Source organism: Tupaia chinensis, unplaced genomic scaffold (genome assembly GCF_000334495.1).
Source record: "Tupaia chinensis unplaced genomic scaffold, TupChi_1.0 Scaffold000320_1, whole genome shotgun sequence".
Taxonomy (NCBI): Eukaryota; Metazoa; Chordata; class Mammalia; order Scandentia; family Tupaiidae; genus Tupaia; species Tupaia belangeri.
Genome location: NW_006159813.1, coordinates 6,235,747 through 6,261,716, shown reverse-complemented (window position 1 = coordinate 6,261,716; position 25,970 = coordinate 6,235,747). Strand labels below are relative to the sequence as shown.

Genomic DNA, 25,970 nt, shown 5'->3' with positions numbered 1-25,970 from the left:
TTCCCTACGAACCAGTCTCGACTTTCCTACTTTATGCCCTTGCAGATGCAGCTGGACAGACACGTTTGCCCTGACAGAGTCATATATTCCAATTCAATTTATCCTTTAAGCATCAGTTCAAGAATCAATTCTTACTCAAAGTTCTACCTGCTTCCATGTAACTCCAATAATACCATGTGCCTCACTTCAGACACATTACTCTCTTCTCTTAATAACAGTCTGTGTATATGCTATCTCTTCTATGACATTCTCAGCTTCTGAAATGCAGGGATGTTGCTAATTCATTTCTGTATTCTGCACAGCACTCAACACAAGCTGGGTGCAATAAATAAATGGTGAATAAACAGTGGTAAGTCCAAGTATAAAAAATCATTAAACAATAACACTTTACATTGTTAAAGCTCAAAGAATGTTTTTAAAACACCCTCTCACATATCATTTGATTGTTACTATTATACAATACTACATTTTAAATGTATGGGCAACGGAGCTGAACTCATACTAACTCTAGGTCATCCCATGGAAGTGTTTTCCCCCTGAGTATCTTTTAGCATGTTGTCCTACCATAATGGGAATGAAGCGAATATCTGTATATTTAGACGAATGAGTGATATTGCTATATTTAAGTTATTTAACCTTTTCTCCCCCTCCTAAAATTGTATGTGCCTACTAGAGATGAGGGGATCCATTTAAATCTCTTCGAGGTTCTGGTTAATGAAGTTTTTACTGTAGCAATAAGGTAATTGCCACAGTCACCTTTGCCACTCAAATCAAGAGCCACCCCCCTTGTCATACTCTTTACAAAACCAATAAATAGTACAACAATGTTTCCCTAACAGGAATCACTGTCAACAAACTCTATTTCCTCCAAACAGGAGTTTTATGTAATTTGTCTAAGGATGCCAAAGTAGGCGTCCTTAACATTATAAATATATACTGGGCTATTTTAAAAATAAGCTAAAAATACAGTGCCTGAAATTTAACTGAGAACATCTAAATTATTCTCCTATAGACTAACTATAATTCAATGTGAATAACATGCATTTTTATAAATAGCAAACACCAAAATAGCTTACATTTAAACAAGTTCAAGATTACCTGCAAAAAATAAAATGATCTTAATAAAGAGACCTCATCTTTAAGATGGTTCACACTGCCCTTATTCACGCAGTCTTTCCATAAATATTTTCTTATTTCTGGTGTCAGAAAGTAAATCTTCAAAAATATTAGCAAAGAGTTTGACTTACCCTTGAAGGCTAGTAACATCAGATAGAAAACAACTTTTTAAAGCAGCTATTTTACATAAAATATTACATTAAACAGGTAGAAGAGGCTCCTAATGGCAAGCTGTATTGTGAACACTTTGACCTCACTTTACCATGGTATATGCACCATCTTTTCAACACAGATCATTTATTTTTATCCAATTTTTATCTTATTCTTTTTTTTTTTTTTAAATCAAGCCAGTTCTGCTGCTTGATTAACTACAAACTGCAGGGCATTATGCCACCACAGTACCCTGGCAACCAGCGCATATTGAGTTGCACCACTATCACAGCACAGAGAGAAAAAAAAAGAACTAATTGTATGATCATGTGGATATTGTAGAAGCCCTTTAGTTCAATCCTAGATGGGCCTCAAGAGGATAATGCTTATTCTGTTGAACTCACTGCCAAATCACAATATGAAAGAGCCAGGATCAAAACAAGACCCAATTATACAAAGAGTACATTTTATCAATGTCGGTTTTATAAGAAATAGGTATGCAACCTAGTACTTGTGGAAAATTGTTCAAAAATATTTACATAGACGGAGCTTTAAAGAAAATCATCGAACACTTACTAGCCGTAATGATATTCAATGAGAATCTCTTCAGGTAGCAGTATCAGGACAGCAGCATAGTCATGAAACGCTTAAAGAAACAGAATCCAATATCATGATTCTCTAATGCCTAAAGTAGATTTCTGTGCTGTTTGGGTCTTTTAGAGAGAAAAACAGCATATTTTTGTGTTATTTTTACCAGTAAAATAAGTTTTTAAAAGAATGTAAAAGTCTGCTAGTGATGCTCCTGGCTAAATATATCATCAAGTCCTAATTTCCATTTGCCCAGGCATCATAAAACAAAATCAAATTAAATCATCTGTAAATACTTTTCAAACAATTATTCACAGAAAGCCAAACACAGAGATCTATAAATCAGTTTAGCTCTCGTACTTTACACAGGTGCAGAGGCCATGTAATAACTAAATGGTAGCCTCAATAACCACCTCCTGCTTCACCTATAGTTATTCTTCTGATATGTATCTCTGATTTTTCAATATCTGGATCTATGACAAAAGTCCTATATGAAAGAGAAAAGGGAGGAGAAGGAAGATCTCTAATGACGATAGGTATGTAACGTCTAACTCTTCAATGACCTCACTTAGATACACTTTATAGAAGCAGATGCTAATCCTATCAAGTCTACATATTCAAATGTATTGAATTCATGTGACATTTTTATGACCTCCCAAAACTATTTTTTAATTCCCCTATTACAAATTTGGTCTGTGCTCAGTTCAGATGAGCTAGACTACATGTATAAGGTGATGTTATTTGAAGCAACATTTGCCAAGTGTCATAGAAAATATGTAAAACAAAAAAAAAGATAAGCCTCTGTCAAGAATTATGTAAGCTACTGTTCCTTCTGTAAGTACAAGAAAGAGATTTGATTTGATATAATTATAATAGTTATGTGGGTTTTATTAAGTTGGACATGTAAAATTAACTTATTAAGAGACTTTTACCAACTAATGACAACCAAGTCACAGACTTTCTGCAAGCCTCAATTTCCCTTTGGGTATGTTTATTAAAATTCAACATATTAATAAAAGAAGACACACAACATCCATATCTTATTTTCCTTCCTGAGAAAACCCTTTATTTCAGAGACTGTTTATTTCATCTCCTATATAGAGCACCCTAAACCAACCTAATGCCATTTAACTATGTCAGCAATGAATTTGCTTACAAAGCAAAAGATATCCTTTATATAAGGACACATCACAAGGTTTGTATGAAAATGGAATTCAAATATGAGTTTATTTTGGTGCAAAAATAAATTTTGTAACCATACATAATTTCTTCATAACATGTTTTCCACGAACTTTTTGAAGCCCCCCCATAGATATAATATCTCTACCTTCACTCAATTTTAATGTTCAAACATAAACTTCTTTCTCAAATTATGTAGGACCTTAAATATCACTAATACTTAAGAGTTTCTCCCAATTTTCCACATTCAGATCTTTTCTCAACCTCCTTAAACAGAAGATAAAGAAATTATTTTACTTGACACAGATATCTTTACCTATACCACCTTAATGTGCTTCTAAATCTTGGAGTTTTTCTACTAAAGGGAAAAACTGAGACCCAGTTGCAGTGGCATATGCTGCTAAGAAGCTGTACAGCACCGGCTGGGACCTCGTGGGAGCCCTGGGTTAGATTACTAGCACAATCTAAATGCTGGGCAAAGAGGGATGTGTCTGTAATCCCAGCATCTTGGGGAGGCTGACAAGAGGATCAAGATGGTGAGATCTTGTCTTTTTTTTAAAAAAAGGAAACGTCTTGCAATAGGCTATATAGACAGGAAGGAGGCAGAGAAGGGAATATCGAACATGCCACATTGCCTAGTCTTAGAAATGCTGAACTAAATGCTAATATCAATTGCAATGTATTTATCAATAAAATTACATTAAATATAACCTACAATACATTGAATAACAGCTTGTCTAGTGTTAAATAAACTTTCAACCCTACTTACCCCAAAGGTGACTCCAGTACGTTTTAGAGGGGATTTTACTCAGGCTTATACAAACAGGCTGTATAAAGGTTGTAATTCAAAAAGGTCAGCCCATGCCTATACTGACCAATACATAAATCTACCCCACAATCGATCAACTAAACCTTTCCTTGAAACAACAATCTTTACATTTTCCCCAATTGTTTAATTTTCATACCATTAAAACATAAGCCCTTTACATGCTATTTCACCATCTCAGTATAAATGTCTCATTTTTCACAGAAAAAACTAATGACATGGTTCAGTAAATTGCCTATGGTAACCCATCGATTTTATTTACATTCAAAAGTTAGACTTTAGGGAACCGGCAGTTAGTGTAATGGCTATGTTGCTGGATTACCACATAGTCGACTGCAGTTCACGTCCACGGACTCAGTGACTCAGAACTCACGCCGGGCGCGTGTGCATGCATGTCCAAGATCCTGAGAGGAGAATGGAGGAGAAGGGATTGCAGCGTGACCATCCCCCCTGAGGGATGATTTCTCGCTTTCTGTCTCTATGTCTCTCTCTGTCTGGCGAGTGCATGCACCCTATAGCGAAAACCTCTCAAAAAAAAAAAAAAAAAGTTAGACTTTAGCTTGTTCTCTGAATTTCAAGCACATTTAGCTTAATAATCCTATCTAATTCATTAGATCTTTATTTTTCACATGAAAGAGTTATGAAATCATTATGATCTTACCACAAACTTTACCACTTGAATTTAAGAATATAGTCATTTAGAAAGTTTAGCATTTAAGTCAGTATACACTAGACACATTTAGATAATTTTTATACGTAAAAACTATTACTGTTTTATAGCTTTGTCAAACGATTTCAAAACAAAACCCAGAGAAATAAAATACTATTAATAATATAATTATTAAAAGAGTCACAAGATTTATCAAGGCTTAGCCAATTTAGATCCCAGCAAAATCAATATAGACTTACTATGTAAACTACTTAAAACTAGAAATCATTTACCTCTGGATACTTTTTTTTTTCTGAAAGTGGTCTTTTCTCATAAAATACAAATGTATTTTTCTTATTATCCACAAAATAGTAACATTAAAGTAGAATTACTTTGAGATGCATTGTTTTTTAATCTTAAAAATTAATTGTAAAATAAATGTTATTACGTAAAATACCATATTATCTATGGAGCTAGTCCCATAGTGCAGTAGTGAAGAGAGCCAGATTCCACACGGGTGAACAGAGTATGAATCCCAGTCTCAGTGGCTTGAAAAATGTGCCAGATATGTGTGTTATATCTGTACCAAAATCCCAACAGAATGGAGAAACAGAAGAGAAGGGATTGAGACGTGACCGCCCCCACCGGAGGGTTCTCTCTCTCTTTCTCTCGCTCTCTCTCCATCCCTCTGTCTCTGTCTTTTTATGGCAAGCACAAGTGCCCTCTAACATTTGAAAAGAATAAAATTCTACCTACCTACAATTATGCAGGATGATAGAATTCATCTGTTTTTAAAGACAACAGAATTGTGTACTTAAAATGTAATCAAATAAGTAAAAACAAATTTAGTCATATTAATTTCAATGATTCACAAATTGACCAATAATAAGAAGATATAAAAACAAAGTGGGGAGAAAAAAAAATCAGGAATAAGATTTTCTTAGAAATTTGCAAACTGGGATCAGCAGATGGGGTAATGGTTTCATTGCTGGCCTCTCATGTAGGCAAGGTGGTTCAGAGTCCCAGATCTGGTGACTTAAAACTCACCCCAGTGCACTAGGGCATGCCCAAAATCCTGAGAGAATGGAGGACAAGAGACTGTGGAGTAGCCATTCCCCCTGGGGGATGACTTCTTGTTTTCTGTCTCTCCGATGAGCGCACATAACCTATAGCAAAAATGTCTCTTAAAAAAAAAAAAGGGAAAGAAATGTTCAAACTGAATGACATTTTTCTAGAGGTAATTTCATTCCCATAATTTTGTTTCCTTAAGTAGGGTTTCACCGGGTCACAATCCTCTTGCCTCAGTCTCGTGATTTGCCAGGAGTCAAACCTGGGTCTTGTCCATGTGGCCTCAGTCTACAGAATAGCAGCATTAATAGGTGGGCACTTCTGCAGTCACACCATTCCCATCAACTTAATATGTAAAATTCATTACTCTCCCAGAAAGCAAAGTTTTCTCTTTTCAATACTGAATAAGCCTGTTCATAATATTGATTAAAATTATTTTATTTCATTGCCTATAGATTAAAATTATTTTATTTCATTGCCTATAACCAAAAAATCAACTAAAAGTTCAGAGACCAAGATACACAGTAACACACTCCTACATATTTCATTCATTGTTTATGATTTTAGAAAATTCAATGTCAACACTTCACTCTTTGGTATAAACAATAAGGCACTATTATTTTCAGAATTTGCCTTTGCCATCATAATTTGCCTTTGCTAGATCTTCTATGTTATTCTTTCTCCTCTTGATTCCTTCAGTGACTTAACAATGTTAGTCTTCATCTTTTAACCACTTTTATCAAAGTGGATGGCTCAGTGTGTTTTCTATTGGTTTAAATAGGTTGAAAATTAGGTTCTTTTGAGGAAAAGATACTCATATAGTCTCAGAATTTCACCCCAAACATACTTAACAATTACAACTAAAAAAGATATCTTTACACTGGAAAATATGGCAGACATTACCCTACCTAAGTGATGAAACCGAATACCATCTATACCGGGAACAAATGACAAGATGTGCCTCTGATGTGATACCAAGCGAAGTACACGTCATCTAATCCATACTCTTGCCAAAAGTGTTTAACCTGACTCTAAACATGAGGAATCATTAGTCAAACTCAAAATGTGGAACATTTTACAGAACTGAACTACTCCCTCCAAATAACATCATTATCATTGAAGCATAAAAAAATTTTTAAAAAGCCTTAGGGAATTTTCTAAATTAAGGAGGACTAAAGAGACAAGACATCTATGGGCCAGCAGATGGCACAGTGGTTAAGTCGCTGGACTCCCACATGTCTGACCGCAGTTTGAGTCTCAAACTCAGTGGCTTGAAAATCATCCTGGGCGTGTGTGCCCAAGATCCTGGGAGGAGAATGGAAGAGAAGGGATTGCACCCTTGCCATTCCCCCAGAAGATGGCTTCTTACTTTCCCTCTCACTATTTCTGTCTCCAGCAAGCATACGTGCCCTAAGTCAAAAACTTCTTTAAGAAAAAAAGAGAGAGAAGAGAGACAGAGACAAGACATCTAAAAAGCAGTGTATGATCCTGACTGAGTCATGAATGAGAAAGTGGGAAATCTACACAAGATGGTTTTTGTTGTTGTTGTTGTTGTTTTGTTTTTGTTTTGTTTTGTTTGCTATAGGGCGCGTGCACTCGCCAGACAGAGAGACAGAGAGACAGAAAGCGAGAAATCACCCCCCAGCAGGGATGGCCACGCCACAATCCCTTCTCCTCCATTCTCCTCTCGGGATCATGGGCACACACACGCGCGCCTGGCGTGAGTTTTAAGCCACCGGGTCTGGGACGCGAACTGCAGTCAACTACATGGGAGTCCAGCGACATAGCCATTAAGCTAACAGCTGGTCCCAAGATGTTTTGAGACAACTGAGGAATGTGAATACAGATTGGTTCTTAGCTAACTACATTCATGCTAACTTTCTTGAGAATGATGACAATGCTGTGGTTATATAGGGAAATGTCCTACATATGCCCTAGGTTGTATGAAGGTTGTGATACAAAAAGGTTAGCCCATATCTATACTGACCAATACGTAAATCCTCCTCACAATCCCACATTCTCATAGGATGTAATGCTAAAGTATTTAGAACCAAAGAAAGGTTTTGAAGTCTGAAAATCACATTTAAATTATTTGAATGGACTTTTAAAAGTATATGAATTTATATTTGTAACCATTTCCCAAAATTTAAGAGGAAAAAAAAATGGAAGAGTGGGAGTGTTAGGTTCTTCCTTGGAGATAACCAAAGGTTACATCAATCCCATCATTTAGGATTTATATAGAATAAAATTAATAAATACAGATTTTAATACTAGCAAACTAGCTCACTATTCTCTTTCAGCCTTCCTATACGTCTACAAAATGCCCACTTCCTTTCCCAGAGGCCTGCAATTAGTTCAATGATCTAACTACTGTATTAGTGTCTTAAATTGTCAGACATATTGGTCATTGTCAGAAAGCCAGATCCAGGACCAGCAGATGGTGTAATGGTTATATCATTGAACTCCCCACGTAATCGACTGTGGTTTGAGTCCTGAACCCAGCAGCTTAACATGCGCTGGGTGTGTGTGGGGGGGCAGGGGCATGCTCAAAATCGTGAGAGGAGAATGGGGGTAAAGGGATTGCAGTGTGGCCATCCCCTCTGGGCAGGGGAGGGAGGATTTCTCATTTTCTGTCTCTGTCTCTCTAGCAAGCACATGACCCCTATAGTAAAAATATCTCTTAAAAAAAGAGAGAAAGAAGCAGATCCATTTTTCCCTAGCTCTCTAATGTCTAATGCTGCTTTTACGCACTGAGGGAGGGTAGTACTCTTAAAAAGGGAAAAAAAAAACAAAACACTCTTATCTCTAAATGCACAACAAAGGTAGGGTCAGCAGGTGGTGTAGTGGTTAAGTCACGGGACTCTATGTCCAACCACGGTTTGAGCCCTAGACCTGGCAGATGCATGTGCATGTATGGCCAAAATCCCGGCAGGAGAGTGAAGGAGAAGGGAAAGCAGCAGAGCCATCCCCTGTGGGGGGTGATTTCTAACTTCTCTCCCCAACCCCAAGAGCACATGCCCTATGGCAAAAATGTTAAAACACACACACACACACACGCACGCACACACACACACACGCAAAGGTAACAACTGACAATCTGCCTCCATATTGATAATAAGGCCAGTTCCTAAGACTTCTGACACTAACATTGGGACAATCAGTTTTACAGGTATACAAATGTATTCTTGTTATAATCTACACTTGTCTATCTGTAATGATAAAACAGAAAAGGGAGACCACACAGATAAAGTACATTTTTAAAGTATACACAATGTATGTTTAATGGTAAATTTTTTGTAGAATACATACAAAATAAATTGGATACTTCTGCCCCCTTAGGAATCAAAACCAAAAATGAATTGTATATAGGTTCAATATTCTCACATGATAAAATCATGTAAGATTGTATACAAATGTATTACCTTAATCTTCTGAGAGGGCAAATGTGGTGGAACCACATAAAATAGGTTTCATTCAACAACTAGACTATATCTGATACTTCTCCTGGATAGGGGTTTTTTAATGCTTTGGAACAAGCAATCTCCAGTCCCTAGAGATCTGTGCTTGCCCTCTGTACTATTTTCGGATTTCAAGATTGCATGTCTTTCCCACCACTAATAGGCAATGAAATGCCCAAAAGGTTGAGTTTACGAAACAACTGTACTTGGTAGACTAAGAGAAGTCAATTTAGCATACTACATAACTTTTAAAATTCAAACTGAAAATGTGAAAAATAATGCAATAAAGCCAAAAGAACAAAAGTATAATAAAATAAAATTGGCAAAGACAATTAATATAAAGTTTATGAGGTAATCATTAATCATCGATTTTTATATTTAAATAAATATCTTAAACTAAACACAAGGTTTAAGTTCATATCTCAATTTGGAATAAAGCAATATATTACAATATAATGGTCTTCCTCTTCATATTTGTGTTGTATGTGTTTCTGTTTTGTTTTTAGTTGCCCAAGGCAAGTGTGCTCACTTTAGACAGTGAGACCCAGAAAGGGAGCCAGAGGGTGCACTCTCCTGAAATGGGGCCTGGTTCCTTTGCCATCCCTTCTCCTCCATTTCTCCATCCCATTGAGACCTTAGGCAAGCACAAACACATTACTGGCATGTTTTTTAAGCTGCTTGGGCCAAAATTTGAATCGCAAGTCCACCACATAGGATCCAACTCCCTTAGCCATCAAGCCTTGGGAGCAGTCCTTATGTTCTATATTATGGCTAAGTTAATCTTCCTAATTATATTTTTTTCCTGAACAGAAATCTCAAAATTAATCAATTAAGTCTAAATCCCTCAACTTTGCCTCAGTGTACCCCACACTATGACCTTCCCTCCCAGCCCTTTGGTCTCCCCTATTTCACTCATACCTTAAGCTCCAGACAACTCACTCTTAACACAATTCATCTGCTGTCTATAGGAGACTACCTCTGACTAGGGACAGAGGAAGCTCCATCCAAACTTAGTTAAGCTGTAAGAGTCAAGCCTTAACAACTCTGGGCTTCCTCATCCTCCCCACTCCCTTATTCCCCAAGGCTGAATCTGATGCTACTGCAGGATCCCATAACTTAAACCATATTTACTCCTATGTATCAGAATTACAGATCCATTTAGCTACCTCCTTCATGAAACTGCAAGCTCTTTGAGGATAAAGGCTCATTCTACATAACCAGGACGGATCACAATCCCAGCCAAATGTCAGAAGTTGAATAAATAGGCCAGAAACTAGGAAAGATAGACCCTTTGGTCCTAGGGTCCACAGTGTTACTATTGTACGTTTACAGAACACTGATGAAACTGATGTCCTGAAATCAAAGTCTGCCTATTTGAGGAGACAATTTACTCCACTTCTCTTATGTTCTTATTCTCAGCATTATACATATGCATGTAATTGTCTTAAACTCTTTTTAGACTATAAATTTACTGAAGGTAAAGACTACCTCGGACCCCTGTAAGTAGGCCCACAGATAGAGGCACATAAGGAAGGATAGATACATGCCCACAACGGGCATAAACATTCAGTAAGTGCCTGCTTTGACACTACTATGGGGAGAAGGCAGCCAAGTTACACCTCTGCCTTCCAGAAATGCCACGGTGTCAAGTCAACGTACTGACCTCTTCATAATGTAACTTAAGGTTTGCTATGAGACCTTGTTTACAGTATGAAGTCTAAACAAATGAGAGATGGGCAGGGACATCATCTCTAGCATTTCATTATTCTCAGTTATTCCATCTAAACATTAAAACTTGAAAATATAATTACATCAACCTGAAAGTATTCTTAAATTAATATTTGACAGACATTAGCAAACACTAAATGTTATACAGAACAGAACCAACTGTTTGAAAAATACCAAAACATTTCATTTTGAATTAATTGTACTCATCACAGCAGCAGCAGCAAAAGTTGCAAACATAGATTAACTGCTGTGTGTGCTGTCTAAACACTTCATTAACTTTCCCCACAAGTTAAATAACTTGACCAAGGATACACAATTATTAAGTGATCATGCAGGGTTTCAAAGCTTGGCCATCCTGAGTCCATCCTCTGAATAACAGCAAGTCCACATACAAGAGCCCAAAAGTGTTTATCCGAGTGACAGAAACAGACTATAAATGTAGTATATAATCTTCTTTTAGACTATTGATATTTCATAGTTATTTCAACATTTAAACAAAAACTATGATATTATAAAAATGAATTTGTATGTGTATCCTGTAAGGTAACACTTTAGGGAGATATTCCAAACGTTTAAATGCAGGATGATTGTTTTGCTATTATATTTTACTGTGATGCCTCTTAATAGTGTGCTATTTTTGCCACACTATAAAGAAAAAGGCAAATAACATAACTAAGAAGCATTTTAAAGAACAGTAAAATGTTTGTATAAAAAGAAAATGTTACAAATAATGGTACCACAGTACTTAATGCTGAAGTATGCTAACAGGATTCTGCTAAAATTTATTTTACCCAAGATGAGATTACTCTTAAATTTATAAGAGAATAAAATAGATTACAAGCTATTCTCAATTTGTAGACTACCAATTAAAACATTATTTTTGTAGCCTTTTTTGTTTATGACTGTTCCACCTGTCACCTTCTATCCCACTTGAAAAAAAATATCTTTATGCTACTCACTTTTCTAAGTTTCAAATATTTCTAACATTCTAAGATTGAACCACTTATTACCATTCTGAACCATTTTTACCTATAAAAGTGGACATTTCACATGATTGGACCTAATAACTTTCTCAAAATTCAACATATTACAATACAAAAAGCAGGCACATTCATTGAAGTTATCACTGTTCCCTCACTACAATACTTTCCTGGTGGCACGCAAAGGCTAAATAGTTTTTAGTGTTTCCAAAATCAAAAAGGAAAAAATAAAAGTAACCATCCCCATGTGAAAATATTCACAATATTAAGTGAAAAAAAATTAATTACAAAACAAGATGATGTCAATGTCATTTATACATAAAAACATTAACTTTTAAAATTCTAAGACTTCAAGGATTTTTTTTTCTTTTTTCTCTTCATTTGGTGGTCCTGTTTTCCTAATTTTCTAGCTAAAATATATTTCTGAATTTTCAAAAATGATTAAAAATAAGTCAATCTTTGTTTAACTGCCATACCAAAAGATACCTATCATTAATGAATCTACATATGCAACCTAAAGCAACTGTAACAAATTTAGGCTATACCTTTTTGTTAACGCAGTAACAAAGTCATGAGAAATAACACAGTAACTACCGTTACCTTTAAAAACACTGAAAATTTTCTTTGTTAGCATGTGTTAGTTGTTTTACTCTATCCATAACTAAATAAGGTAACAGATGGGTTTGGTTTTCTCATTTTTACAAATGATGGTTTGTGCTGCTAACAAATAAAGACCAAATCAAAGAGTTAAAACTTAAAGAATCAATACAGGATAGAGAAATGTAAGATGAGAGTCAGAAACAATCATGAAAAATTAACGAGAAAGAATTAACCCCCCCCCCAAAAAAAGTACTTCACATGTATCTTTACTTAAATGAAAAGAACAAAAATGAATGTTTTAAAATTTAACTGGACAAAAGGAATGTAAGTATCTTCTAGGGGGTACCTTATTTTTAAAATTCTGATAAACAGAATCCAGATGTGCTAAAACTCTAATTTTATCTTAAACTGTTAACCATGTGAAAGAGGCTTTGAGATGAACATAAATTCTGAGATTTTGTTTATTTAATTCACTAAGTGAGCAATCTTAACTAGAATGTGTTCTTATATTCATAAAATACTCTAAGAGCTATCAGAACCAAGGTTTGAGTTGAACAGACAAATAAATGTGCCATAAGGCAAAGAGCTCAGTCCACTGTGGTTTACTGCCCTCTGGCTGCTGTGGCAGGAGATATCACAGATTAAAAAATGGCTGCCAAGAAAAGCTAGAAAGGTGTCAAGCAGAAGTTGGCAGAAAATCCTTTAGGCAAATTTAGAAGCTTTAGAACAGACTCTCAAATATATATTAAAGTTAGTTTTACTGCTTCCTTCTAAAAATATTAAAAACATCAACTAAGAAAACATTTCAAGCACTATCTAAAATGTTTAAAGAACACAGATTAACAAAATGCAGAATAGTCTGGAGATGATAAAAGTTGACTCTAGAAGATTAAGTCAAAAAGAATTAATAGCTTAATAAAGATTGAAATTAGCCTTGATTTTCAAAAATTCCTTAGCATACTATTATAGACAGACACAGGTAAAGAGGTAAAAACTGTCCTAGAAATTCTAAGGATACTGATAAAGTTTTCTCTGGTATATCTGTGAAAAATATAAAAAGCAGCTTATAATAATGAAACTCTTATATTAATTCTGTTTCCAGATATCACACATAATTTAAAGTTAAAAATTAGATAATATTAGAGACATTATCTCCTAGAATCATCAAATTACATAAAAAGCAGGAAAAAGGCAAAGAAAATTCCGATAAGCCAAACCAGAACATTTATATTAACATTTCTTCAAAATACTATCTAAAGTCATGTCATAATTTTGTCCAATATGGCTGGCACTAAGTTTCTGGTATCATTTTTCAATTTTCCCACCAGAGTTCAGTTGGCAAAGAGCCACAATAGCCACAGCCTAAGAAAAAACAATCCTATCACTGCCTTGTTAATTACTCACAAGACCTTAGCCTTGTTTCCACCCCAAAACACTCAGGGGACAAAATACTTTCCTTTAATAATAGTGGTTCACATAGTTCTGAATCTCAGCATGACCAGAAAGGTCATGAAAAAGTGAAAAGAGGAGCGAGAATGAGTATGCTTCTTTTGAGAGACAAACCCATTAAATGGCTGGGATCTTTCCTTTATGCAAATTGTAATAACTTTTTCAGAATTCACTAATGTTCAAAAAATTTGATGCAAATATTTTTTAAGAAAAAAAAATCTTTACTTACCCTGCAGTTCATGATGTATTACACCAACTAGGTTGGGTTCATCTCCCCACCAGAATATCCATAACTCTTTGCAATCTGGTTTGACATCACGACGCCATACACACAGCAGGTTGGCTTGCAGACAGCGGATGAAACTTAACAGGATTGGATCATCTTGGGCTGGGGCTGAAATTATGGGTCCACAGTCCCCATGCCCTCCAAAATTGTACCTACGCCATTTGATTCCCGTGAGTTCAGCCTGGGAGAAAAGGAAAAAAAAAAAAGGAAAATGTAACAGTTTCGATTTTTCCTTTTAAATTACAGACCACTAAAAACAGGTTTGTTTCCATATAGAAGTTAATGTCTATCATTTCTACATAGCTTTTTATATTAAATACCAAAATAAAATATGATGATACTTTTCGTTGTATTAATGATTTGTATAAATACAAATCATTGTATTTGCCTGAACGTTTACTATAGTCTATTCATAAAACTATTTCATATTAGTATTTCTATTTTGAATCATAAATCATAGTTAGAAATCGGTTAAGAGTTGTTTTAAAATGTTTGTAGAATTTACATAATTTTTTAAAAGGACTTCCCTCAATTTCTTCCCACCCATAAGCTACAGTTTAATTCCTTTTTCAATCAGGGAAGCAGTTAGCATGCAGTACCACAGTGCTTCATCATGAATGTCAAAAGGCTATTGAGCAGGAAGAACCAACAGTTAGTGTAATGGCTATGTCTCTGGACTCCCACGTAGTCGACCACGGTTCGCATCCTGGACCCGGTGGCTTAAAACTCACGCCGGGCACGTGTGCGTGCATGCCCAAGATCCCGAGAGGAGAATGGAGGAGAAGGGATTGCAGCATGACCATCCCCCCTGGGGGGTGATTTCTCGCTTTCTGTCTCTATGTCTCTCTCTGTCTGTCTGGCAAGCGCACGCGCCCTATAGCAAAAACCTCTCCAAAAAAAAAAAAAAAGAAAGAAAATGGGAACTTTAAATCACCAGAAAACAGAGATCATATCTTTGTTCTAATATGTATCTATATTCTAAGATTTCTTAAATCTTGAGCTTAAGGAACTAAACTTCAAGGATGTTTCAATACAAATGAAAACTGAATTTCTTAAGTAGTTATTAAAACTATATATTCATAATGGATAATAAAACTAATTTGTAATATAATTCCATAATTTAAAACAGCTCATATGTCCCTGGCATTCGATACTTATTCATCTTCTCCCCAAAAAAGTCAATCATTTTTTTCAACAAGTTTTTTTTTTTTTTTTAAAGTTCTAGGGAGAAAAATAGCCATACCAGGGCCGGCAGGTGGAGTGATGGATAAAGGCGCTGGGCTCCCACATGACTAACTGTGGTTTGAGCCCCAGACCTGGCAGCTTGTCTTCTCGCTTTCCCTTTCTCTCTCTTTGGTAAAATTAAAAATAATAATAATAATGACAAATAGAATTAAATAATTCTTTAAAAAATAAAAAGAAAAATTATTAAACATTTTAAAAAGAAAAAAGCCATATTTCTACCAATATAACTGAAACAAATTTACAGTGCTAAAACAATCATTATACTGATCACTTTTTTTAATTATCTTTCTTCAATTCAAGTAAAAAGGGCTTAATTTTAAAAATTATAAAATATTGGGCCAGCAGGTGGCATGGTGGTTAAGGGTGCTGGACTCCCACATGGCTGACTGTGGTTCGAGTCCCGGACCTGGTAGCTTGCTTTCTCACTTTCTCTCTCTCTCTCTCCATCTCTCTCTGTCCCTCTCTGGTCAAATTAAAAATAAATAAATAAAGTTAAATAAAAAATTATTTTTAAAAAAATTACAAAATATTAAACTAAAACTGTCTAAAATTCAGTAAATTATCCTTTACTCTGAGATTTGCAAACCTGATCTTTAATAAACACTGAGAGTAAAAGCAAGCATCAGTATAATTTAGACTTTCCTAGTATAACACTTGGTTTCCTCTGAACATAATAGTACTACATGGCCAATGTCAGAAGTTCAAAAAGACACTGTAGTCATACCAGGGAAAACTACCATCTTTCTATATGTTCTTCCTATTTTACTGTAATATTTTTTTTAAAGTTGCTATTGGGTGCATATGGCTCAGAGAGAGAGAGGAAGTGAAAGAAAAGGAAAGTGAGAAAGTACTCCCCCTGGAGGGAGGGCCACATTGCAATCCCTTCTCCTCCATTTTCCTCAGAATTTTGGGCAGTTCTGTATATGTACCCAGTATGTTTCTCTTTCTTTTTTTTTTCAAAGAATTATTTTATTTAACTTTATTCATTCAGTCATTTAAATTTGACCAGAGAGTAACAGAGTGAGAGTGACAGAGGTAAAGTGAGAAAGAAAGCCGCAAAGTCCAGGACTCGAACTGCAGCTGGCCATGTGGGAGGGAGTCCAGTGCCCATAACCACCACGCCATCTGCCAGCCCCAATGCACCCGGTATGTTTTTCAAACCAACATGCCCAGGACTTGAACTGCCCAGTCAGCTATGTATGATCCTGCTGGCCGTAACCACTACACTACCAGCTGGCCCTGTACATATACATTTTAAAGTTTAATTATCTCTTCCATAAGAGGGAGAGTCAAACAAAGAGAGGTACAACCCAAGCAGGATCTTTTTGTTGCAATCCACCCCAACCTCAGCCAGCCAGGATCACAGGCACACACACTCATGTCCCCGTGCAGGGAAGCCTCAGGACTCAAACCCTAAAACTTCCCCAGTGGCTTCACCACTGAAACCGTACAGGAACATTTTTAAAGGTAGAACCATACTGCATGGTTTTATATCCTTTTTTTCCCCACAGATTATAAATATTTAATATATTACTTATTTTTCAAAATAATTTCAGTATTTGCATAATATTAATACTTCAAATAAGATATAATTTAAACATCCCATAACAACTGGACAATCTTTCACTTTTTTCCAATATTATAATTATTACTGGTAGACTTATCTGAACATTGCTATTTTCCCGATTATTTCCTTAGGAGAGATTACATGACATAGAATTATCAAATAATGAGTATTCTGAGCCTCATGAGTGCTAACACACTGCTTTTCAATTAATAATCCCTCCCAATACAAACAACCTTCTCCCAAATTGCATCTTTTAAAATACCTCCTAGTATAATAGAAGGGTATGTTCTAGTACTAATTTGTACTCCTCACTCTGCTTAGAGAAAATCATTAATATTTATTTGATCACAAGTATAATCTGGGGCTGTTGATTAATAGTGTTATTACATGCATAGAGCACTTAGGACAGTATGTGGCACATGGCAAAAACTTTAAGTGATATTATCATCATTAGCAGCATCACCATTTCTTATATTTAAGGTTGTCTGTTCATGTCCTTTAGTCCATGTTTCCAAAAAGTGCCTTTGTTTCCACAAATAAAAGCAATACTGGTGTGTTAATCAGAAAACCTAACATCAACATTTAGATAAACGCCAAAGAAGAAAACCAAATTAAAAATAATTAAAACAAGACAGCTGAAATCCAAAAAGCTAAGCAGAACACTCACTTTTCTTATCACCTAAGCTGATGTTCTGTGCCCAAAAATCTTTGAAAGATAGGATAAACGAGGAGGGAATAAAAATATACCAATAAATAAAAATCACTAATACTAACATTAATCATATTTAAAGATACAGACACTTAAGACATATCAGAGATTTAAACATCATATGAGTCAATCCCCAAGAAAATCTATGTACAACAATTTACTCACTAGAACACTTTCACCTGTAACATCTGGCACAGTTCAGCAGACAAAATATTTGGCTTTGATTCATGAGAACGGTTTCCTAATCCTAGCACTTCCACTAACTTCCTATCAATGTTTCTCTGCTCTCAGTGACAAAGGGAAGCCGTTGACACCTGCTAGATGTTCTTTACAAAGTTCTGGTAAGTGATAACATCACAAATGCAAGTGACATAACAAGGTTAAAAAGTTAACCAGCTCATAACTAATTGAACACAAAAAACACCTGAAAAATGTTCAATTATTTTATAACAATATAGTGTCTTTAAAGTTAAAATTAAATATCATAGGAACCAGCAGTTGGCATAATGGCTATGTCGCTGGACTTCCATGTAGTCGACCACGGTTCGAGTCCTGGACCTGGTGGCTTAAACTCATGCCGGGCGAGTGTGCGTGCATGCCCAAGATCCCAAGAGGAAAATGGAGGAGAAGGGATTGCGGCATGGCCATCCCTCCTGGGGGGTGATTGCTCGCTTTTTCTCTGTCTCTCTCTTTATTTCTGACGAGCGTGTGCAACCTATAGCAAAAACCTTTTTAAAAAATTAAATATAATATCAGTCTTCACTAGAAAATGTAACAATGAAATACCAATCAAGTTTAACAGAAATAAGTATTAAATGGATATTCAAAGACTTAGCTTTAAAGTTTGAATTGATATTTGCTAAGAGGAAAAACTTAATGATATTGATGTAGTTTTTCCAAAAATAAAATTCTCATTGTGGACATATACTCAATTCTACTTCAAATTCTGTTATCCCAATTTCTCACATATGTCTAGCTACAGGACTCCAAATTCTCTATCTAATGATTTCAAAATTCTGAAGCAAACTTAATGATGTTGTTATTGTTTTGTTTTTATGCCATAGGGCACACACACTGGCTGGAGAGAGAAAGACAAAAAGACACAGAGAGAGGAAAAGTGAGAAATCACCCTCCAGGGGGACGACCATGCCACAATCCCTTCTTCTCCATTCTCCTCTCAGGATTTTTGGCACGTGCACACAAGCGCCTGGCGTGATTACTGGGTCTGGTGGTTGACCATGTGAGAGCCCAGTGCCTTAATCACCATGCCACCTGCTGATCCCCAAAGTAAACTTTTAAAATATTTTTAGAAACAAATTATTCCAAAAATATGAGTATTTTTCACTGAAAAAAGATGCATAATCCAAAATTATATTTAAAGTACATGGCTTTAAAATTATAGATTCAAAAATATGAAAATTAATAATACGAGGAATAAAACTTAAGTAACTTAACTTTTTGTTACTTAAGTAGATAAGGAACAAAATCTAGTATGCGCATATGTATAAAAATAACAATCCGAATCATCATTTATTAAAGCACCTATGTCATACCAGGCACCAGACTAGAGTCTTCATATATAAGCTATAATCTTTACAACCAGACCTAAGAAATTAGGACTCAGAAAGGTTAAATAATTTTTCCATAGCCACACAGGTAGTATATGGCAAACCCCAAATGTAACTGAATTTGAACTGTAACTGAGTTTAAAGCATTAACTCTTTCTACTTGACATATTGTTTCATGAGACTAATGGTAAAAATTAGCTCTAGAGGATTACAAAACAGTACAAAGAAACTGTCATCAACTTAATTTAGCAATGACTAAAGCTCATGGCCATACTCTAATTTAAGAAAGTTCACGAATCTTTCTTTAGTCTTCCTGAGCTTTTAAGAAACCTAGTATAAGGGTCCTCACACATCATTTCATGAAAAGACTTATTTCATTCAGATAATTATAAGCCTTCTTTTATATGTTATCACCATGAGATAGTATCTACATGATCCAATTCTTAGAGGAGAACACAAACCAATAGAATAACTACCCTAATAGTAAAAGGGGCTGGCAGAAAATGTGTTCAGCAGTGATGGCCCACTGTTGTACAGGTAGAAGGTTCTCAGAAACTTGAGCTTCACTGGCAAAGATTCCATTGGTGTAAACAGAAGTCCACCACAGTCAGTTCAAAATGGCTCTAATTAAATAGATTACAACAGAATCAGGATAAATGCACTTCCTAAGAGCATCAATGTGATTTAAAGAAAATTTGCATTGATTCTTAGCGTCCTATTCTTTAGGTACAATATGTAGGAAACAAACTGATAAATTCTCCCAGGAGATAATTTATTTGCAGTGACTTATCACAAAGAGATCCCTAGTGGCCAAGCAGCATATACTTGCAATACAGTTCCCCAAAGTTAAAACTATATTTGGTGATTCTGGGACAGAATAAAACAGACAGATGCTAGTAAGAATGAACTCAGAGTGTAGTATCATGGAAAGAACACTGGCTGGACATCGAGGGATCAAGATTCTAGGCTTTTTTTCCAGCAATTTACCTATACGATATGAGGAAATCTGCTCCACCTCAGGGAGTCTCGGCTTCAGGACTTGTAAAGTGATAGGGTTGACCTAGATACTATAAATGAGTTCAAGTCTCCTGGCCCAGGATAATTACATCTCACTCACGAAGGTAACTTGTAAATGAGACGGAACTCTTATTCGACGTCTTAGATGATCAGTGAGAACAGAAGATCTGTCAGAAGATATTCAAAATGTCAAGAAAATTAAAAAAAAAAAAAGTCTTTAAACTACAGAACGACTCTAGGATGTTGCACAGAAACACAACTATGACCATTTGAGGTTAATATGAATGTACTAGGACATTCCAAGTCTGTCCAACCTCACTTCCTCCTATGATAGGATTCCTATTCCTACCTGATCAGTAGAATATAGTAAACACATTAAGTCACCTCTCAAAGTCATAGGAAGGAAAAGTCACATATAACGGAAAACTTCTGCTAAAACATAACTAATCAGCTCCAGGTAAAGAAGGAAGTAAACACTCACATCTGCTTTTTGGTCTCTCTTAAATCTCTCTAAAACATCGGTGAAGAATTTTGTGTCTTTTTCCCGTTAAATCGCAAAAATCACAATTGTGGGTCGAACAGAATAAACAGCATCAAAATTTTGAAAGTTAAAAAGCAGATACTCAATAGGCAAACTTAAAATACCTAAGACCAGCCGATGGCATAATGGTTACATCACTGGACTCCCAAGTAGTCACCTGTGGTTTGAGTCCCAGATCTGGTGGCTTGAAACTCATACCAGGTACATGTGTGTGCATACCCAGAACCCCAAGAGAATGGAGGAGAAGGGACTGAGGCATGGTCATGACCCTGGAGGGTGATTTCTCACTTTTTTGTCTCTCTTGTCTCTCTGGCAAGCACATGCACCCTATAGCAAAAAATCTCTCAACAACAACAAAAACCTAAGAAAACTGAATCCCAGACATGGAGAAAGCAGAACTAAATCTAACTGAAACAATCCTCTTTATCTCAGGCATATTTAACACAAGTACTTTTGGCAGTAGGATTAAAAGGCAGAGAGCAGATAAAGTAAGGAAAATTGGCTGAAAGCCTGTTCAGAAGGCACTCAGATGCCCAGGTATCCTTCGCATTGCAGAGAGATGAGCTACTAATCCCTTCTTTATGTGAGCAAGTAATAGGGAGGGTCTTCTCTGGTGACAGTTAACCAGAGGATGTCTGGCCTGGGGATGGTGGGGGAGTGAAGAGAACACAGGAAAGCCAAAGGCAGGGAAGTACAGTGAAAACAGGCCATTAGGTGAACATACAGACAGAACAAAGGCCAAAGAATCATTCTCCCCACCATCACCCTCCAAGAACCCAGAAAGCTAATAACCAAACCAGTCACTCATCTCTCATGAAGGAATTTGTAAAAGTTTTCTCTGAGATTACAGTGAATGGTGATTCCTGGCTGCCAACTGCACTAGTACAGAGGGCAACCAATTCAAATGACAACTCAGATGGCTCCAGGAACGATTCCTTTAGGAGGATAAAACACATGCTATATCTGAGTGTCTTTAATAGGGTTTCAAACTATAGGCAAAAGTGTGGGATAGTGGAGCCAGCCTGTGGCGTGGTGGTTAAGGTACTAGATCCCACATAACCAACCGTGCAGTTTGAGTTCTGGACCCTGCGACTTAAAAACACATCAGACATGTACGTATGTATGCCCAAGATCCCTACAGGAGAAGAGACTACATTGTCGTCACCCACCTGCAGAGGGTGCTTTCTCACTTTCCCTCTGTCTCTCTATCTGGCCAGTTCACGCACGCACGCTACAACAAACTTTAAAAATAAAATAAAATAAAATAAAAAACAGAAGAGTCCAGGATTGATTGAGTTCCTTAAAATACAAAGTAAGCAAGCAGTCAAGGGGAGGAAAAAGGGGGTTAATTTTTATCTTCAAGTTATACAGCAAAGGAAATATAAAACAGCTCAGTCATATATTAACATAGCCAAATGAATGTTAACATTTTCCTTTGTAGAAAGCAGAGAATAAGCTAAATCCTCATATCCAATAATGAAAAATCTGGAAATTTCAAAACAACTATTAGCTCACTATTTAGAAATATTTAAGAACCAACATAATCCACAAAACAAGGTGCAGGTTTTTGCTCCTGGAGATAGTAATAACAAGGACCAGGCCAAAGGCAGGAAAATATTTTTGTTTTAAAGAATTGTTTTTATTTTACTTTATTTATGTGTTCATTTATTTACTTTAATTTGACCAGGGGCAGGGTAAGAAAATGAGCCACCAGGTTCAAGACGCAAACCATGGTCGGCCATGTAGGAGTCCAGTACTCTCAACTACCATGCCACCTGCCAGCCCAATGCTATGTTTTTTAAATACCCAAGGGCACGTGAACCCACCAGAAAGACAGACAGAGAAAGAGAGAAAGAGAAAGCAGCCTCCAATGGGGTATGGTCATGTTGTGATCCTTTTCCTTCCATTTCTCTATCCCATCAGGATTCAGACACATACACACACAAGCACACTCACACACCTGTATTATTTTTAAAGAGTTTTTGTTTTGTTTTGTTTTTTTTGTTTTGTTTTGTTTTTTGCTATAGGGTGTGTGCATTGACCAGAAAGAGACAGAAAGCAAGAAATCATGCCCCGGGGGTGGGGGTGGGGTGGGGAGGTGCGGCCATGCTGCAATCCCTTCTCCTTCATTCTCTTCTCCGGATTTTGAGCACGTATGCACATGCCCCTGGCATAAGTTTCAAGCCACTGGATCCAGGACTTAACCATAGTCGGCCATGTGGGAGTCCAGCGATGTAACCATTGCCTTATCTGGTGGTCCCTCACATGTCTGTTTTAAAGCTGTCATGGCTGGGATTTCAACCACAGTCAGGCATGTGGCTTTCAGTTCTCACTACACAGAACTTAATCACTGCACTAGAGGGCCAGTCCAAGAACTGCCAGTCTTATAAAACTTGTCAAACTGTAGTCATGTGTCACTGCACAATGGAGATATGACCTAAGAAATGCGTTAGGCAATTTCATCATTGTGTGAATATCAGAGTGTATTTACACAAACCTAGATGGAATAGCATACACCTATACTATATGATATAGCCTATACGCTTTTTACAGAACTGCTATTGCACTCGTGGCCCACTGTTGCCCAAATGTTGTGGCATTCAACTATATTTGATTCTTTAATTATTGATACAAATATAACTTTGTTTTTTAAAAAAAGAAAAGGGGGCCAGCTGGTGACATGGCCAACTTTGCAGACCAAGCCCTAGACCTAGTGGTGTAAAAAACACTCTGGGTGCATGTGCATGTATGCCCAAAAATACCAAGAAGAATGGCAAAAGGACTGCAGCGTAGCCATACACCCCGGGGGGTGATTTCTCATTCCCCCCCCCTCTCTCTCTCTCTCCAGTGAGCACACAGGCCCTATAGCAGAACTAATAATAATAATAATAATAATAATAATCGAAACATGGTAACAAAATACATTTAACAGAAAGTCACTACTAATAATGAGAACTCATACCATTTTACAAGCTCATTCTAGACAAATTCCTAAGCTTAAGAACAAATTAGTATCCCATAAATTGCATTACAAAAGCTGAAAGGTTATTTACCATGTGCTAAAATAACACATTGTATATTTTTTTTTTCCATTTTAGACCATTAAAACTCCAGCTAAGCAAAGACATACTTTTAGCTACATAATCCCTGCTGTCTGGCCTGCTATGCTGCTGGCCAGAGATTCCCTCTGCCAGAGGGGCCACTGACAAGACATTGGTCTCAAAATCTGACTAGTTATTTCCATGCTGTGAGAAGTGCAGTGTGATATCCCTCTACATAATGAGGTTGTATATAAAAGGTGCTTTCAGGGCCAGCAGATGGCAAGGAAGTTAAGGCAGCTGGAACTCCTCTGGCCAACCGTGCATCTAGAGTCCTATACCCAGATCCCTGAAAAAACATGCCGAGTGCCTGTGCATGCATGCCCAAAATCCTGAGTGGACAATGGAGGAGAAGGGGTTGAGGTATGGCCTTCCTCCAAGGGAGATAGATACTAACTGAGCAGAAGGGATTGTGGCATGGCCATCCCGCCCCCCACCCAGAGGAATGCTTTTCACTTTCTGTCTGTCTGTCTCTCTGTCTCTTTGTCTCCAGCAAAAACCCTACACCAAAAGATAAATAAAAGATGTTCTCAACATATATACTTGCTGATTAATCATTTTTCCAAGTGTACTTTTCTTTTTACCACTCAATTTATCAATATAAATTCAAAAATGTAAACACAAAAAAGGGAGTTAGTTTAACAGAAGTATGAGTGGAAAGGGCTCGAAGGTTTTATCTGACAAGTTTAACACAATTAAATAATCTATTATACTAAAAAAAAAAATGGTATCTTAAACCACATTAGTAAAGTACCATATTTAGATCCTATATAACAGATCTAACTTATCAAGTCATTGGTCAATTTTGCTTTCAGCTCCAATCTCCACACTTTGAGAGGAATCTAGATAAAATGGAACAAATTACAGATAAAAGACCAAGTTAGTGAGGAAATTTAAATCTGTCACATGGCTGGAAGCAATCTGTTCAATCCTTTCATGCAAATTAACATGGCAGCAAAAATAAAATAGAAAAATAAAACTATGTAATTTTTAAAAAGTTGAGTGAACGTAACATGTAGTTTAAAAGATTCTTTAGTTTTTCTCTTTTATTTTTTTTTTTTGGGAGGGGGTTGCCATAGGGTGTGTATGCTCGAAGGAGAGAGGGAAAGTAAGAAACGAGCCCTCTCCACCCTACCACCCTACCCCCATTCTCCTCTCAGGACTTTGGGTACGTATTCATGCACGCACACACATGCACCCAATATGATTTGTAAGCTGCCAGCTCCGGACTCAAACTTTAGTCAGTCATGTGGGAATCCAATACCTTAACCACCATACCCCCTGAAGTTATTTTTTAAATCTTTAAAAATCTCCTATTATATGAAAAACTGCTATGTGGGAAACAAATCGGAATTACTCAGCACAAACCCAAATGGTAGTAAAGAACCAAATGGATGATTAAAACAACAACAGTGAGACCACCCTCAAGAAAAAAGTCCCTGAGAATTAATCACCAGTGTGGGGAGCATAAGGAAAAGTTGGTCAACACTAGATGAGGATGCTGCAGAGTAGTAGCTTCAAACATCAAAGAGTCAGCTGGACAATATGATATATAATGTTATTTCAAATATAAAATTTGAGTCTCAAAGATTGCTTCCAACAAGATTTCATAATTCTAATATCACTTGTAATTCAGATGATCAGCTCAGAGGTTGGCAAACTGTGGCCTGTGGGGCTGACCACCTATTTTTATAAATAGTTTTATTAGCATACCACTCTGCCCATTTATTTACATATTGTCTCTGATTGTTTTCACACTACAACCACAGAGCTGCAACTGAGACTGTATGGCCTACAGCCTGAAACAATTACTCTCCAGTCCTATTAGAAAGTCTGCTGACTCCCTGAACAAATAGGCAAATGTGATATTTTAAATATTAATAAGGCAAATAGGCAAATGTGATATTTTAAATATAAATAAGCAGTATCAGAACAGTCCTCCCATCATAAAATGGACCAAAATAAATATGAAATTGCTGTTTTTGGATCCAGAATAGGCAATACAGTCAACATCTGAGTAGCACAGGTTTGAAATAGGTGAGTCCACTGATAAATGGAGATTTTTCTAAAACAATTTATCTTATAAACAGATCACATAAACTTATGGTACCAATATAGTACAGTACTATAAATGTACTGATATTTTCC

General features: G+C 36.4%; 1 protein-coding gene across 1 annotated transcript in view; it reads right to left on the bottom strand.

Annotated features, from left to right (window-relative positions):
* Positions 1–14,067, bottom strand: part of MED13L (mediator complex subunit 13L) — a 296,775-nt gene extending 282,708 nt beyond the window's left edge. The window contains exon 1 of the mRNA XM_027773092.1: positions 14,021–14,067. The gene's annotated coding sequence lies outside the window, so the exon portion shown is untranslated. The remainder of the gene's footprint in view (positions 1–14,020) is intronic.
* Between the last annotated feature and the right edge of the window lie 11,903 nt (positions 14,068–25,970).